The sequence below is a fragment of the Megalobrama amblycephala genome, linkage group LG10, assembly GCF_018812025.1.
Source record: "Megalobrama amblycephala isolate DHTTF-2021 linkage group LG10, ASM1881202v1, whole genome shotgun sequence".
In the NCBI taxonomy this organism is placed as follows: Eukaryota; Metazoa; Chordata; class Actinopteri; order Cypriniformes; family Xenocyprididae; genus Megalobrama; species Megalobrama amblycephala.
The window spans coordinates 376,627-395,832 of NC_063053.1; the positions used below are offsets into that span (position 1 = coordinate 376,627).

General features: G+C 42.6%; 1 long non-coding RNA gene across 1 annotated transcript; it reads left to right on the top strand.

Annotated features, from left to right (window-relative positions):
* The first annotated feature begins 2,230 nt into the window (after window positions 1-2,230).
* Window positions 2,231-13,347, top strand: LOC125276409. Its single transcript, XR_007186659.1, has 6 exons — window positions 2,231-2,319; window positions 4,156-4,182; window positions 5,444-5,488; window positions 12,951-13,004; window positions 13,123-13,185; window positions 13,281-13,347. It is a non-coding gene; the product is annotated as an uncharacterized LOC125276409 (long non-coding RNA).
* Window positions 13,348-19,206: the final 5,859 nt, after the last annotated feature.

A 19,206-nucleotide genomic window follows, 5' to 3' on the forward strand; every position in this document is an offset into this window, starting at 1 on the left:
CAAAGTCCCTTTAAGACAGGGGTTCTCAACCTTTTGCAACTCATGGCCCACCAATGACTGTTTAAAAGCATTCCGAGGACCACCTTTCCAAATATGATAGTATGAACAAAGAATAACAGAAAATTCAAAAAGTACAATGGTATACTCCACTGTTAATCTTTTATGCCACTGTAGCAGACTAGGTCAAATCAGCTATATAGATGAAAACTGTCCTTGCATAAAAAAAAGACTTGGCAGGTTTACTCAGTAACTTTAACCATTTATTCTTGTAACAGGGCGGGTAGGACCAATGACTGGTTCAGACACACAAGGGGAACACTCTTTTAACAAATTAATTAATAATAACATCCATGCTAAAATACCTGTAACATTATTTCTATTCATTTAAAGTTCATTCACCCCAATTTACGTAATTTATCAAATACTATTAGTGATATGAACATGACTGTATATATATATATATATATATATATATATATATATATATATATATATATATATATATATATATATATATTCAGGGTGCGATTTGTGAAAAAAACAGAGGGGAGGATGTTTTGAAAAAAAAAAGTACAAATTTTACATACACGTATACCTCAGATTTCATTAGATAGAATACAAGCTCCCAGAAAATTTAGATTTCTTTGGTGTACATATGTGCATTTTTAAGACGTTTTAAGTCCAACAAATTGGATAACAATAGCTTTAAAACCATGTCAACAACATGCACAGTTTTGAGGCAGCTTTAATCGCATGTGTGGTAATTTCATGACTTAACTTACAACAGAAAAACGACGGTCATTGCTCGTAGTTTCTTTTGCTCTTTATTTAAGCTATAATATAGTAATTATGCAGCGCGCGCCGGCGCATTTGCGCATGCATTTCTTGAGTGCGCGTCGTGAGCAGTCGTGTTAATTTTACCGACATACCGACATAGGCTGACAACATCTCATCTGACCACAGTTCACTGTTGTTCAACTGAAGCTCCCTCGTAGTCACCCAACACCTTTTCCTCACTCGTTTGACTTGCGCCTGGCGCTGAGGCGAACTCGGAATGTGCGTCTGAAAAGTGTCCCGTTTGTTGTGGTCGTAAAAGAGACAGTTCTATATAAACGCAGTGTTTTACTCGGCGATGTTTAACAAAAAAAAAGATTTTTATTTTTGGTATTTTATATGCTCTGTTGGTGGTTTGTGGAGTAGGCCTAGCATAACACAGGGGGGATTTTTTTATCCCCACCGAGGATAAAAATAATTCAGCAGAGGCAGGGATACATAGACCAGAAGAGGGGAAATCTGCATTTCTTTTCAGAAAATGATCCATTTTATAGTAACATAATGTTACGGCATTTGATCGAACAGATGTTCAATTTGACATTGCGACGTGATTGGTGTTGCGATATTTAAAAATAAATTACCTTTTAGATAATGCATCTTGACTTGACTGTCACATAATATGTGTTTTTGGTCACATAAATTCATAAGAATAATTAGATAATTAGAAAATATCAAGATTTGTCAATTTAAAAAAAATAATAATAATAATTTGGGTGTGGTCTAACACTGCTTACGCGGCCCACTAGATGGCGCTCCAAGGCCCACTAGTAGGCCGCGGCCCACCGGTTGAGAATCACTGCTTTAAGACAAACGCCCATATTTGAAATGCTTGTCGGTCATGCAAGTGTAGCTCCTATCTCTTTGAATGGGGAAACATCAAATTCTCCAAAACTTTTCGCCAAGCTTACTATTAAATTTCAATTAAATTAAATTTAACTAATGAAATCTGACAACAAGTGCATCATAAATTTTGATGTAAATGTAAAGTTTCTAAACATTCGAATCTTGACAAAAAACTACATATTTCAGGCTGAACCAAGATAATGTGCAGTTCTAAGCTCATGTCTCAGAACAATGACTTTTAACAGCAGCTGCAGTGATGGGAGGACTTTACCCATCAGCAATTCGGTCTTTTATTTAGAAGGCAAGACTTATTCCGACATATTGCGCATTGCATTTTCTCCCATTCATAGTAATACGAGTGCACCGTTGTTCTGTGTATAAAGTCTTTGCTTCAACATTAGTAATTCAGAAGATAATGTATAGCTGATATCATACAGTAGTTTTAGCGATTTTATGTTTCAAATGCAATTTCACCCTAAGGTGAATAGGACAGAATATACATGTTCTAGAGAGGATGTACACTGTATATATCATGAATAAATAATCTCTCTCCCGTCATGTTTCTGGCAGGGAGAGCGAGGACCACCAGGGCTGAATGGAACTCAGGGGCACATCGGTTACCCTGGAAACAGAGGAATCAAGGTAATGTAACATGATTATCTCTTGATGTTGTTTGTATCTGCTTGGAATTTCTGTATTTACAGTATCTCATAGAAGTGAGTACACCCTTCACACTTTTGTAAATATTTTATTATATCTTTTCATGTGACAAAACTGAGGAAAGTACACCCCTAAGTGAAAATGTCCAAATTGGGCCCAAAGTGTCAATATTTTGTCACTTTTGTCACATTCAGCACTGCTTTAACCCTCTTGGGCATGGAATTCACCAGAGCTTCACAGGTTGCCACTGGAGTCCTCTTCCAGTCCTCCATAATGACATCATGGAGCTGGTGGATGTTAGATACCTTGCGCTCCTCCACCTTCCGTTTGAGGATGCCCCACAGATGCTCAATAGGGTTTTAGGTCTGGAGACATGCTTGGCCAGTCCATCGCCTTTACCCTCAGCTTCTTTAGCAAGGCAGTGGTCGTCTTGGAGTTGTGTTTGGGGTCATTATCATGGTGGAATCATGTTGGCCCTGCGGCCCAGTCTCCGAAGGGAGGGGATCATGCTCTGCTCATTCATGGTTTCCTCAATGAACTGTAGCTCCCCAATGCCGACATCACTCATGCAGCCACAGACCATGACACTCCCACCACCATGCTTGACTGTAGGCAAGACACACTTGTCTTTGTACTCCTCACCTCGTTGCCACCACACATGCTTGACACCATCTGAACCAAATAAGTTTATCTTGGTCTCATCAGACCACAGGACATGGTTATCTTCAGCAAACTGTTTGCGGGCTTTCTTGTGCATCATCTTTAGAAGAGGCTTCCTTCTGGGACGACAGCCTTGCAGACCAATTTGATGCAGTGTGCGGCATATGGTCTGAGCACTGACAGGCTGACCCCCCATCCCTTCAACCTCTGCAGCAATGCTGGCAGCACTCATACGTCTATTTCCCAAACACAACCTCTGGATATGACGCTGAGCACGTGCACTCAGCTTCTTTGGTCGACCATTGCGAGGCCTGTTCTGAGTGGAACCTGTCCTGCTAACTGCTGTATGGTCTTGGCCACCGTGCTGCAGCTCAATTTCAGGGTTTGGCAAACGTCTTATAGCCTACACCATCTTTATGTAGAGCAACAATTCTTTTTTTTCAGATCCTCAGAGAGTTCTTTGCCATGAGGTGCCATGTTGAACTTCCAGTGACCAGTATGAGAGAGTGAGAGCTATAACACCAAATTGAACATACCTGCTCCCCATTCACACCTGAGACCTTGTAACACTAATGAGTCACATGACAACAGGGAGAGGCTAATTGTGCCCAATTTGGACATTTTCACTTAGGGGTGTACTCACTTTTGTGGCCAGCGGTTTAGACATGAATGGCTGTGTTGAGTTATTTTGAGGGGACAGCAAATTTACACTGTTATACAAACTGTACACTGACTACTTTACATTGTAGCAAAGTGTAATTTCTTCAGTGTTGTCACATGAAAAGTTATAATAAAATATTTACAAAAATGTGAGGGGTGTACTGAAGGGGTGTACTTCTGTGAGATATTTTATCTCAGAATTGTATTGGTACTTTTTCAGTCATCAAAATGAACAAAAATAAGATTGCATGAATCAAATTGTTGATGTAAAAATAAAATGGTTTAATATTTTGTTTGTTATTTTATTGAGTGCAAACACATTCATACATTTAGTGTGACTTAATGAAATCATTTTTAGTGATAAATACATAATACCTGTATGGCTGATACTAACTGCATGACTAGGATATGTTGATGCCAGTGTTTAATGTTCCCATTAGATGTGTGTTTTACAGCCATGATGAATAAAGGAAATGTTTTAAACTTTCATTTCAATAGGGCCAGCAAGGCTACAATGGAAATAAAGTGAGTAACACGATTAATTATTTTGTTTATTGCCTGTTAGGTCTATTATTGCTACTGTTTGGACAAAAATATAAGCAGAAAAAGTCAAAAATAAAGTTCTTTCTGAGTATCTTTGGCTTGTTTTCGGGTTAAAAATAAATGAATAAAAAGTTAACGGTTTCCATGACGCAGTTTTTGGCATGCTTTTTTCAAACTGCAGATGTAGTTCAGAGTCATTAACAAGTACAGACTATGGGCCCTATTTTAACGATCTAAACGCAAAGTGTAAAGCGCACGGCGCAGGTGCACTCAGGGTGTGTCCAAATCCACTTTTGCTATTTTAACGACTGAAAAAATGTCCATTTTTGAAATGGGTTGTCCCTATTCTCTTAATGAGTAATGGGCGTAACGTTCAATAAACCAATCAGAGTGTCATCTCCCATTCCCTTTAAGAGCGAGATGCGCTCGCGCCATGGCGGATTGCTATTTATATGGCGGAATTTGTTGGCGGAAAAGCTGAACGCTTTTCAAGCGAAGAAACTAATCTGCTCGTGCGCAAAGTTAAAGCGGGCTTGCAAATGCAGGCTTTCAAATAGCTCCGCGCGATGAGTCAGTTAATATATATGTGTGTGTATTGGCACGATTGTTCAATTAATTAGCCAATTTCGTTCATCATTATAAGTAGTAATAGGCTGAATTGAAAATAGGTAGCCTAATTCTAATACACGCAATGACTATTCATCATTACATTTTTATATTTATGTAGCCTACACAATAATATTCTTTTACACTGTAATCCTTTTGTTTTTAATATTTGGCATGTTTGTGTGATGCGCATCCCTGTGTGTAATAAGCAAAGTCAACACGCACTGTGGACGTGCCCAGAGGCGCAGTTTCTACCAACGCGCTCTAACAAAAAATATTGCGCCATTGACTTTAGACTTTAGACCAGGTTTGAGTTGGTCTATGGCGCAGTCTATTTTCAGATCCTTAAAATAGCAATGCGCCGGCAATGTGCCTGAACACACCTCTTTTTTAGACCAGCACGCCCATGGGCGCACTAACTGGCGCAAATGCATTTACTAATTTAAGGACGTGGCGCTGAACGGGAAAATGCGAACGCCGCCGGACGCAAACTAGCAAACACACTTGCGCTGCGCCTTGCGTTGCATTGCGCCGGGTGTATTATAGGGCCCTATAAGTTTTATTTTTTCTGTGGTTGTTGATTACTTCGCTAAACATGGCTGTAAGTGTGTGTGACTCTTTGACCTCTGTCTGACAGGGAGCAGATGGGGAGGATGGGCTGGATGGAATGGATGGAGAACAGGTTATTTCTCTCCTCTGCATTCACAGTATCTTGAATGAATATGATGAATGTTCCATTAATTAATCTGTATTAAAACATTGCCATTCAAACTGTATAATTGTTTATAAAAAATTAAACTACAGAATTAAGTTAGCAAAGCACTAGGCTGTAAACACTAGGGCAATAAAATGTGCATTATAAAAAGAAAAAAATGGCTAAGATTTCTAGATGAAAATCCAGCTTTTGTTCTGTGTAAATGAAACTTTGCAACAGTGCTGTAGTGATTTTTACTCCATTCACCTGTGACGTAGTGATTTTTGATCATGTGTCACTTAAGGTGTGGTTATGAGTGTATCAGATGTAATATGGGGCACCAGTTAAGAATACTGTAACAAAGTTCGTAAAATAAGGAGGGAAGAGGACAGGGTCAGCAGTGACTACTGGCTGTTTATTTCACACAAAATAAATGATAACAAAACAGCGTGCAGATAGGCACAAAAACGATCAAAACAAATCCACAGTTCACTCCAAAACAGACATCCAGGAGTGGGGGAAACAGCCAGCAGTCCTTCTCTCTCTCGCAGGCTCCTGTTTCTCCTGGCGTTAAATACTCTCTCCACGCCAATTACTGAAACAAGAAACAGGTGATTATCATTTGCGTCTAATCCACTCAGACACCGCGCGTCTCCTCCCTCTCTCTCCCGCTGCAGATTCCGCTAAACCACGCCCCCCTTGCCACAAATACTATCTTAACAATTTAAGAACACTCCAAAGGAGCTGTTCAATAATTCAGAATTAATATAAAATGGAGGGAGTCGGTCAACTGATTTATCTGAAGGATTTGTGAGTCTGGTCAACTAGTAGAATCTTTGATCATCAACACAAGGAAGACACAGTTATAATAAAATCAATGAAATTTATTAACAATAAACATGCAAGAGTAATTACCACAACGATTAATAATGAAATAATGAATATGCACTTCTAAGAGATAGTAAAATAATAATCAAAGGAGAATACTGAATTAAATCAAAGAAACAAATAAATGAAGTGAACACAGAATGGATAAATGCAATGCTGTTGAATTGAATGTAGGATGGAAGAGAATCGTATGGGAATGCTTATGGGAGCCACCTAATGGCTCTGGTAAAATGGTGATAAATAATTGCTTATTTATCATTCAACAAATAATATCCCTATTATTTGTAACAAACTGACCTCAAATAACAGTTATCTAAACAGGTTAGAAAAACATATGCTGCATGTATAAACTAATGCCAAGGTCTCTAGAAAAGAGGTTTGGTAAGTTTATATTTACGTTCCACACAGTCGGGTGATCAGTCCGGTAGCAGAGACGTCTTCCACTGATAATGCAGGCTGCATGCAGTGGGAGGGCGCAGAGTTGCGATCCAGTAGTCGTGCCACGCTGGGCTGGAGGATGCTGAACTTCGGTTGCGCCAAGAGGGTCCTTTAGGATGGACTGGGCAGCTGGGTCAGATGAATCTTCACAGGTTCCTTTGCAGGCTGGCTGCGTCACTGAGGAGCCGTGTGGTACAGGCAATGTCTGCCAATGCAGAGGTCCTTTGTGGACTGGGCTGCGCTGCTGTAGGAGCCGTAAGGGTCAGATGAAGTCCCTCAATGCTGGGGCCCTTTTTGCAGCTCGAGTGCAGCTGAAAGCAATATAAAAGGTTTTGCTCGCGAAAGCTTCACCTTAACCGTCTTGTAGCCTCTTTCCTCGTCAGGTCCGAAACTCAGGACCTGGAGTGTCTGTTAATGTCTCCTTCCCCGTCGAGCTGGAAACGCAGAGCAAGGGTGTGTCTACTCGGGGGACATATTTATCCCTTTCTGATGAGGAGGAGATTGAAATGTGGTGCCTTGCCGATCCTGGAGTTTGATTGGCTACTGTTATCTGAAGTAGCCCCGGTGTTGCCCACCCTAGTGTGGAACTCATTTGCATAGCATAAAGTACAGTGTTAAAATGGTGTCTTTAACATTTTACCCATGCATTATTTCTTTACCAAACCTCTTTCAAATTATTAAAGGCATCTTAGGGAACAGATAGACACCAAACACAATATGAAATGGTTAAATCATCATCCATGCATTTGTTTATCTGTTAACAGGTCTGTCCCATGACCTGTTGTTTTAGCAGTCAGTAACCATTAACATAAACTGTGCTTTGCATGAAGATGGAGTGGATGTGATGCAGTTTAGATCAAATTAAGGCCTCCAAACATAGGTATGAATGAATTTAGATAGATCTCTGTGGTCTCTTTTTATTTCAGTCTCTGCTGCTCCATCCAGGAGGTCCTGAAGGAATTTTTATGGCAGTCCTTGCCTAAACCTTAGAGTTAGAGTCAATGTGTCGTCCAATGAGAAGTCTTCTCCTTGGTTTTGGTGGGTGCAGAAGGTCCCCCTTCCTGTTCTGGAAGAGGTGTCTGGTAGTTGTCCCAACATCTTATCTGATGTTGCTGAACATTTATTAATGTTCATTCACCAAAGATCCAATCACGGTGTGGCACATCTTCCTACACACAAGCAGTTAGAGAGGGGCCCTGTTGTAAACTGGTCGCTGGAATGCCATCTTGACTGGTGTTCACAACAGTGCCTTAATTTTCGCTGGTGACTATCAGTTTGTATCTTGTCTTCTGTCATCTGTGCATGAGAATCAACACTTAAGCAACATCATCTTTGGTTAAAGACACAAACTTAATTCGGGCGGCGGCTGCCATGGCAGCGCAGGCAGCTCAGGGGCGCAGCCTCCGTGGCCTTAGCAGGGTATCTACCCCCCGTCCCGGATGATTGATGATATGGCATTCAGCGCGACTTAAATAGGCAGTCGGACCCACCGATTGTAGCAGGTTGAAATGCCATTTGTCTGTGTAGGCAGACGTGAACCAAAGAAAAACTGAGTTGCGTCAAGAGATTGACGCTATGGGAATGCGTGATGTCGTCATGAAGCACATGTGAAATCCATCCAATGGTGTGACGAGATTTCAGAGGCGGGTGACGTCACGACCAGGAAACTATAAAGCACGCTCAAACAAAGCAACGCTAGCTTCTGTGTCTTCAGTAGCGCTATATGTGACTCGTCTGTCTTATTTGGTGTTGTTTGTGATATCTCTCTCTATATATATATATATATATATATATATATATTTTGGCGGACAAGCAGTTTAGATTGTGTGTGCATCCCTGCCCACTTACATCACGAGTGGGGACACACACCTTTGTGTAGCTTGTTTGGGAGCGGAGCATGCACGGTCAGCACTCGAGGGTGCTGGCTGTGAGCATTGTGAGATACTTCCTTTACGGACGCTCCACTCCCGCCTGGCGCTCTTCGAGGAGGGTGCTCAGGCTCGCGTTCCCCAAGGTTTGGGTTCCACTGCTGCCAAGGCACAGCGTTGATCTAGATCTTGGGGATCACAAATGGATCTATCAGAGGGGTTTGAGACGGGCCCAGCTTTATCTCAGCCCTCACCTGATAGATCCAGTGCTTTTTCTCAGTGTTTGGAAGCACGCACTGCGGTTCCTTCCACACTGCATCAAGCACCGATGCTCAACATGTCCAGCTCCGAGGAGTTGGATGTGGAAAGCATCGATACAGTTGAGAGTGAGGACTCGCCATCCCACTCACCTGCTTATGAGGAGTTGGTGAAGGTTGTGACTCGTGCTGGGCCCTGACGCTGCCCACTAAGCCAGTAAGAGTCACATCTGGTTTAGTGGGCAAAGCATATTCAGCGTCTGGTCAGGCTGCAGCATGTCTTCACACTATGGGCGTGCTGCAAGCCTACCAGGCAGAGTTACTGGGTGATATTAATGAGGGCGGGGGATTTATCTCTCTGTGCCACCAAAGAGACGGCTAGATCAGTAGGCCGTGCTATGGCAGCCCTGGTGGCCACGGAGAGGCACCTATGGTTAAATCTGAGCTCTATAAAGGACAAAGATAAGAACTTCCTCATGGACGCCCCGCTTGCGCCCCCTGGCCTCTTCGGCGACGCAGTCAATACTGTCATCGAGAGGTTTCAGGAAGCCAATAAGCAAGCGGCAGCATTCCAGAAGCTCTCATACCCCTGGGGCTGCTCAGCAACACCAGCAGCCCCAAACATCAAAAGCCAGCTCCTCGCAGCAACACCGTGCCACCCAAAAACAGAGCGTTACTACCCGCACTCCCCCTCAGAGATATGGGGGGTTGGGGGGACGATCTCAGCCGCAGTCTTCGAGGGGTAAGATGGATCTGAGGAACGTCATTATCGCCAAGAAGGCTGCGGCAAAGAAGTCCTGACGCTATGAATGTCAGGACCCTGAGGGCAGCCCCCTCTGGAGAGAAGTGGTGTACACCTCAGTATACGGTGCCCAGTTCTCTTCGGTGCCCTCAGGGGGCCGTTCTGCCAACCCTGCCACCTCGTGTGCTTCAGGGCGCAGTGGTCCCCAGCGAGCAAACACCCAAGTGTCCGCCCGGAAACATAGCGGTACTGGGGTGCTCACCCCCTCTGAGGAGGGTCTCGGAACAGTCAATTCAGTCGCCCCCTGCTGGTGCGCCGCTTCAGGGCACCGAATTGGTTGTTCACAATACACCAGAGGCCAGTCTCAAGAGACTGGTTCCCTTAGTAGAATATCTGACAGCGTGGAAGCTACTGCCAAATATTTCTCAATGGGTCCTGCGTACAGTCGAAAAGGGTTATGCCATTCAGTTTGGGTCTCGCCCACCCAGGTTCATTGGGGTCCTGCCCACCGTGGTGGGCCCCGAGCCGGCTCTGGTTATGGAATAGGAGGTAAAGACTCTGTTGGAGAAGGGAGCTATAGAGCATGTACTCCCACCCGACAGAGAGAGCAGTTTCTACAGCTGTTACTTTATCGTTCCAAAGAAGGATGGGGGGTTGCGTCCCATTTTGGATCTGCGTCTACTGAACCAGTCAGTTATGAAGCTCAAGTTCAAAATGTTAACTTTGAGACAAATCGTGTCACAGATCAGGTCTGAGGACTGGTTTGTCACGATCGATCTCAAAGACGCATACTTCCATATCTCCATCCTTCCACATCACAGGAAGTTCCTGAGGTTTGCTTTCGGGGGCAAAGCTTACCAATATCGGGTTCTTCCGTTCGGCCTAGCATTGTCACCTCGCACTTTCACCAAATGCATGGATGCAGCCTTGGCACCACTTCGTCTAAAAGGCATTCGCATTCTCAACTACATCGACGACTGGCTAATATTAGCCCAATCGCAGCAGCTAGCACATCAACTGCCTGGAGATGATGGCTGTTTTTCTGGCTCTCAGGAATTTTCTCCCAGACCTCAGGGGCCACCATGTTCTTGTCTGGTCAGACAACACATCAGTGGTTGCCTATATACATCACCAGGGGGGTTTGCGTTCGCGCCCACTCTACATACTGGCACACCAAATCCTCCTGTGGTCCCAGGGCAGCATATATACCCGGGGTCCAGAATATCGGAGCAGACGTCCTGTCGAGGCAGGGGCTGAGGCCTGGGGAATGGAGGCTCCACCCTGAGGTGGTGGAGCAAATATAGGGGGTATTCGGCCAGGCTCAGGTTGATCTGTTTGCATCTCGGGAGATGTCTCACTGTCCACTCTGGTTCTCCCTCACGCATCCGGCTCCTCTTGGACTGGATGCCATGGTACAGACGTGGCCGAGGCTTCGTCTGTATGCATTTCCCCCGATCGCTCTGCTCCCGGGAGTTTTAGAGAGAGTTCGCCGGGACCAGGTCCGGCTCACCCTGATAGCCCCGCGGTGGCCAGGCAGAGTGTGGTTTTCGGACCTAGTATCTCTTCTAGACGGCTCTCCTTGGGAGATTCCGATCAGGAGGGATCTCCTGTCCCAGGTGGGGGGCACAATATTTCACCCTTGCCCAGAACTGTGGAACCTGTGGGCTTGGCCTCTGAGGGGGCCCAGCTCATAGACTCTGGTCTCTCAGCCGAGGTTGTGGGTACCATTCTTCACTCTAGAGCTCCCTCCACAAGGAAGTTGTATGCTTTGAAGTGGAAGCTTTTCACTTCTTGGTGCAGTAGTCATCAGTTAGACCCAGTTGTCTGTCCTGTCGGTGCAGTTCTGGAATTTCTGCAAGAAAGATTCACTGCAGGGTTATCTCCTTCCACCTTAAAGGTTTATGTGGCGGCCATTGCGGCTTACCACACACCTTTGGCTGGTATCTCTCTTGGGAGAGACCCTCTTATTACTCGCTTCCTTCGTGGCACTCTGAGGCTGAGGCCTGCGGTACGCATGAGGGTTCCGGCTTGGGATTTGGCCGTGGTGCTCCAGAGCCTTTCCCTAGCTCCTTTTGAGCCTACTGAGGAGGTTCCAGTCAAGTTTTTGACTTTGAAGACTTTGTTCCTCCTCGCTATATCTTCACTTAAGAGAATAGGAGATTTGCAAGCTCTTTCAGTTTCCCCATCATGCTTGGAATTTGCACCCAGTATGGTTAAAGCTTTCCTTCATCCCAGACCTGGGTACGTTCCTAAGGTCCCACTAATGTGGTTAGGCCCATCATACTGCAAGCCTTCTGTCCTCCTCCCTTCAGGGATTCAGACCAGGAACGCCTTTTTTTGCTCTGCCCAGTTCAGGCGTTGGATGCTTATGTCCACAGAGCTGCCCTGTGGCATAAGTCAGAACAGTTGTTCATTTGTTTTGGGTCCCCTAGCAAAGGGGCCCCAGCGTCAAAGCAGAGAATGAGTAAGTGGATAGTTGAGGCTATCTCACTTGCATATGAGTTGGCCAGACTACCTTCTCCTTTGGCAGTCCGGGCCCACTCTACTTGGAGTATGGCGACCTCTAAAGCTCTGCTCTCTGGAGTATCCTTACAAGACATCTGTGATACATTCGTGAGGTTCTATGACCTTGACCTTAGCTCCACTCCTGGGGCCAGGGTTCTGTCTAGTGCTGATGAGTCACGCTAGACAGGCATTGGTCATTATGGCTGCGTGGGTATTCACGTTCCCATAGTGTCAATCTCTCGACGCAACGCGAGTTCCCTGCCATACTTCTTGCATGCCTGTCACCGACTACTTCAGACTCTTTGAAGCTAGCGTTGCTTTGTTTGAGCGTGCTTTATAGTTTCCTGGTCATGACGTCACCCGCCTCTGACGTCTCGTCACACCATTGGACGGATTTTTGGATTTGGGAAGTTTGCCTTCTATAAGTAAAACATTCTCTCTTTCAATGTAAGTCTATCAGTATTTTTTGCCTGTTATATCATCCACCAAGCAAAATTTGTGTGTTTGAAAATTTTGAAAAGAAGTAGCATGCCCTTCCTCAACAAACTTAACCAAACTTAACCAAAGTCCCTAACCATAAGTAGGCTATAAGCAAATATTAGTAGTATAAATAAATGTATTTGAGGAATATAAATAAAGTGCTTCCTTGTAAACACTGCAGTAAATTAAACCCAATATAAGTGACCAATGAAACTGTTAGCATCGCATTGTCACTGAATGAGTTATTGAGTCTCTATTTCTGTTGTGTGCAGGGCGATGCTGGTCTACCTGGGCTTCCAGGACCTAAAGGAGACCCGGGCAGTGCTGTAACTACACAATCATGCACTGTTTTGTTTGATCACAGATGTCTGCTTATTACTGTTAATATAAGCAGGAATAAAATGTAAAAATAACCCACTAGCTCATGTTATTTTTGTCCTTCAGGGTGTGAAGGGTTTCAAAGGGAGTCCTGGAACTAAGGGACACAGCGGTCTGAGAGGAGATCCTGTAAGGTGTTCCTGTGTGTTTATGGTAGTTGGTTTTTAATGTCTTAACAACCTGACCTGATTTTTTTTCTGTATATTATTCTGTTTACATTACAGGGCACACCAGGAATAGACAACAATTTTCCAGGTCCAAAAGGCGAGAGAGGAGATACTGGACTCCCGGTGAGGGTCCTTTTTTCACAGATTGTTTCTTTTTCAGTAGTGATCTGCTTCAAGTCAGATGTTGTGTAATTACGTTCATCCTGTGTGATTATATAAACACACTACTGTAAAATCCTCCTTTATAGGCTCCTTTCTTAGGCTGCCAAAGTTAACACGTTCACTTTTGTGATTAATTATATGTGTTTAGTGTTGTTAATTTTAACACCACTAACACATTTCTGCAGCTTGAAATGGACACACTTGTACTGATCCTCTGAAATGACTTTCCTTCTTGGCTGATGTCACCAATAATCCTCACTTTGACTGTTTTCAATGAAAAATTCCAAATTAAGAACTTTAAAAGGGTTAGTTCACACAAAAATTAAAATTCTGTCATAATTACTTACCCTTATGTCGTTCCACACCTGTAAGACCTCCATTCATCTTCGGAACAAAAATTAAGATATTTTTGATGAAATCCGATGGCTCAGTGAGGCCTCTATTGCCACTGAACCGAAAGGTACTAAAAACATATTTAAAACAGTTCATGTGACTACAGTGGTTAAACCTTAATATTATAAAGCGACGAGAATACTTTTTGTGTGCAAAAAAAAAAAAAAAAAGACTTTTCAACAATGTCTAGTGATGGTCGATTTCAAAACACTGCTTCGAAGCTTTCTGAATCTTTTGTTTTAAATCAGTGATTCGGAGCACCAAAGTCACTTGATTTTAGTAAACCAGGCTTCGTTTACGCAATCCGAACCACTGATTTGGCCTCATTGAGCCATCGGATTTCATCAAAAATATCTTAATTTGTGTTCCGAAGATGAACAAAGGTCTTATGGGTGTAGAACAGGGGCGGCGCCAGCCGATTTTGCCGGGGCTTTAGCCCCGAATGTTTTGAGTCAAGCCCCGAATGTAATGACTGTCACTGAGCAAATATGAAACTGGACAATAGCCTATGTAAACCCCCGAAATCATAAGTTGCTTTATTTCATTGCGCTTTGGCTTTGCATATACTGCATACAGCCTGTAAAAATAGACCTTAAAAATAATCTAGCCTATAGAATACATTTCTTTGCTGTCGGTAGCCTATGGGCTATCCGACCATACACCGGCAGTGCTTTCTCTCTCTTCTCTCCGACAGCGCGTTCACGTACACCGCAGTTGTACAGAGCCACGCCTCCTGTCACTCACTCAGAGCAGCGGCAGGCCTCGAGACTCTCTCTCGGTCCAGTGGAAGGGTTTTTGTTATATAACAACCGATATGACAACTTTAGCACATTTGTCAGCTAAACATTCATTCAGTGTTTCCCATTAATGAGCCTCTACTGCCGCCACCGTTTCATAATGAACTGAAAATTTAAAACATACTATGTTTGCCAATGAGCTAAAATCGAAACCGTGATATGGCTTTGTGCCTTTATAAAACAGCAAAAGACAGCAATTAAGTATATATACAGTCTGTCTGTGCTGCGTGTTTTAAAGAGAGAAGTGAGCGTATTTGCGCACGCGATCAGCTGGTGATCTGGTGATCAAAATTGAAGCTCAAGGATTTATCTTTTAAAAAGAAATGAGTACAAAAGTTTTGTTAAAAAATGTTAGAACCCTTTTTAATGTCCAGGTACAAGTCAATGCTGTTTCTTTGTTCAATTTGCACACTGTACATGGGTTGAAGCTCTTAATTTTGAGTTTCCAGAGTGCACCAGATTGATGCATTTAACCTTAAAATGTACAAAATTTTCTCTCGGGGGGGGGGCATGCCTAGAGGAGGTACATCCAACAAAGTTTTACAAATTACAGTGTAAAATAATCTACATTTTCTGAACAAGAATACGACAACAAAAGCTCCTTTCATGTCAGTAAAGCTGTTAATAGAAAATTAAATTGTCTTTGGACAAATATAGATTTGGGCTAAGCCCCGAATGTTTACAATGTCTGGCTCCGCCCCTGGTGTAGAATGACATGAGAGTGAGTAATAAATGACATTATTTTATTGGGTGAACTAACCCTTTAATAAAAGAGGAGAATCAGGTGATCAAATACCAGAAACATACCAGATTTACAATCAGCATGATTTTTCAGCATGTTACAAGAATATATGATGTCTAACTGATATCAGTAAAAGTGTGTTATGACTGTGTTTTCTTGTCAGGGTGACCAGGGGCCTCTTGGACCCCCAGGCAGACCTGGAGATAAGGGTGATCCTGTAAGTATTACCTGTACTGGTATACTAGTATTGTGGTAACTTCTAATCTATCCATGGGTTTCATTTGACGTCACTGTATGTTATCGCCGCCATATTTGTGTCCGGTCACAGCTGCGTGCCCTGTTTAAGTCTATGGTGACAGCAGCTACAACTACCAGAAGAAGGCCATCGAAACACTCTCAGAAGGTTCACAACAAGTTTACAATATATCTGGGATATGTTGTGTTGTTAGCTGTTTTAACAGTCGTTAGAGAAACCCCTAACTACAATTTTATTTGATCCCAAAGGAGTTAGATTGGCGGAACTGTTGGCTTCAATCAGAAGAGAGCGCACCACTTGCAGCCAAACAGCAATGCACAACATTAATAACTGCTGGGACTGTAATTTACATTATAACAAGAACACTATTGTAATAAAATGTTTTGAATTCTCTGTGTTGTTGTGGGAAGAGCGCGTCTACTGGAGTTAAATATTGATTACATAACTTGTTCAAACTTCACTTATGCATTAGCATCATTTTTTAAATTTATTAAGTATAAATATCTGATTAATCTCATAAAGGATGTGCTTCAGCGCGAGCGCTCAAAAAGTAAGGAAAAACATTATGGGACTGTCTTCTTATACATGACATTATAATCATGTATATTATTGCAATATATATATTTTATATATTTTTTAATAACGAGCACTTATATTGTTCTCGTAATATTTTCATCAACACATGGTTTGATTAATAATAAGGATCACGAACAATAACAGATTTTTTTTCTCAAATTATCTCATTTTGATAATAACATTACTGATTGAGCTAACGTTAGGCGCGTTGAATGAACACCCGTAAACTGAAGCGCTTTGCTAGAAGGTTAATTAACTCAATGGAACACATCCTATATAGGGTAATTCATATATATTTATACAAGATAAACATAAAATTACAACTTATATTTGCTCAAAATCGTGTACGCATGAACTTGAACTAGTAACGCAGTCAAAATAGCTCCTGTTGTGGATGCGTTCTACCTGTAACAACACGCCGAAAAACAGCAACTAGAATTCACAATATTTTAATACAATAGTGTATACAATAAAAATGTTATTAATATGACAGCCACAATCGTAGAAAATGTTTTGTGTAGCTGTTTGAGCGCTGGCACTGAAGCTAAAGATGAGCATCAATACAATGAAGCGCTGCTGTGTTAGTTGCCATCTCGGACACACATATGGCGGTGGGCATAGCGGAAGTGACGTCTTTGAAACCCATGGATACCTACAGCTTCTGTACTATTCAAGTGTCACTCATTCCTTGTGTGATTGGTCGATAATCATGCTAATACATTTGTACACAATATCACATAGTATTTACAAGTGTTACAGGTAGATTTAGGTAGTAGATACTAAGGTTCAAAAGATCACCTTTTAAGAATTGTATACTTTTATACAACAAGGATACATTAAATTTATGAAAAATGATAGTGAACACATACAAAAGATATTTATGGATCCTGAGAAAGGACCCTGTAATGCAGTTTCATGCACTTTTTATTAAGCAGCACAACCACAATAATAATAATAAAATAACGTTTCTTGCCAAATCAGCATATTAGAATGATTTCTGAAGGATGGTGTGACACTGAAGACTGGAGAAATGCTGAAAATTGAGTTTTTCCATCACTGGAAAAACAACATTTTAAAATATATTAAAACAGAAAACATGGTAATATTTCAAATGGTAATATTTCACAATATTACAGTTTTTACTGCATTTTTGACTAAATGAATACAGCCTTGGTAAACATAAGATACTTTAAACATTAAAATATCTGGAGGTGCAATAGGTGATTCTCTACAGATTTTTTTAACCGTGTCCTCAGAGAAGAAACCAGCTGGCGAATAATCCACAGTGACTGGAAACGGAATCCACAGGATTCCGCCGGGTCAGGCGAAATAATTTTAGAGACAGTAAATGGGCCAATGAATTTGGGAGCAAGTTTATTACAAACAGAGAGAAATATTCTTAGAGGAAAGCCACACTTTTTGACCAACGACGTAGACAGGAGGCTTCGACTGGTGGTGATCTGCCTGAGCCTTAGTGCCACCTTCGAGAACCGGTCTACTACGGTCAAAACGACAGTATTGCCCTAGGATGGTGGAAGGGCGGTGACAAAATTGAGCATGATGTGGAACCAGGGTCTCCAAGGGACAGACAGCGGTTGAAGTAATCCTCCCGGGTTCGACTGGAAGTCTTACCACGAGGACAAACAGAACAGGCCAAAACAAAACCTCAGATGTTGCGAGCCATAGAACGCTACCAGAATTGTTGCTTAACAAGAAAGCTGGTACGAGTCACTCCTGGATGGCAAGCTATGTTGGAACAATATAACGTCCCGGCGGACAACCGGACAGAGGCGTTACCCCTTCTAAGGCTGTACAGACCTTCGACTTGATCTCCCATGTGAGTGTAGAGACAATGAGTCTCTCGGGTATAATGCACTCGGGAGTAAAAGGGCGCTCAGGAATGGTCAAAAATGCGAGACAAAGCATCGGGTTTGATGTTCTTAGAACCCGGGCGGTAAGAAAGGGAAAACTCAAAATGACTGAAGAATGCAGCTTCCACTGCACTGGACCACTTGAACATCATTCTGGTGGAGGTCAAGGCGATCAGAGGAGCGGATAGTTGGCTGAAGTTGCGAATAAAATGCTGGTAAAAATTGGCGAACCCCAGAAACTTCTGCAGGGCCTTACGAGAATCTGCAGTTGGTCAATCCACCACAGCCTTAACCTTGTCGGGATCCACGCGCATGATGTGCTAAACATGCTCCTGGAGAGAAGATGAAAATATCAATATGTTATCCAGGTAGACACATCTGAACTGATCAACCATGTCTCTCAGCACGTTATTAATGAATGTTTGGAAAACCACAGGGGAGTTAGACAGCCCGAGAGAGATGACCAGATATTCATTGTGCCCCCTGGGGGTATTAAACACGATTTTCCACTCATCCCCCTCCCTTATGCTTACCAAATGATAGGCATTACCCAAGTCCTATTTTTATGAGGATGGGCGCTCCCTGCAACCGCTCAAAGGTTGAAGACATCAACGGCAAAGGATAAGTATTCTTACACGGTTTCAGAGAACCCCCCCTAAAAAAACAAACAAAAACAAAACAAAACAAAACAAAACAATCAAGCAATCAACAGACACATACAGAGAGAGAGAGAATGAGTCCATAAACCCATGAACCGTGACAGTCTCCTCATATCCTGATAGCAATCACTATGTTAAAAGGTCTAAATTAATCTTTAATAACATATATCGTATGTGGAAAGGCGTAGGACCATAAAATGTTCATCCAATAATTTAATAATATTCGGTCCAAATGAACTAATACAATGTCATACCTACCTGTCAACATATGTTTTTACATTCCCTTGCGCACCATGTTCGCGCAGACATCCTACGTCATCAGCGTGTTTTATGCTATGCAGAGTTTATACAGACAGATCTTGATCACAGAGCACCGCAAACTAACAGCAGCCATCTTTTACAGTTCCTGCCGAATCAAAACAATGAGCTTATGCTGCGTTCATGCCTTAACTACCGTAATTAAGAGATGGCAACCCGTGACGTTCTAACCAGAGCTGTTCAGTTTCCATGTCAACAGTATCAACACT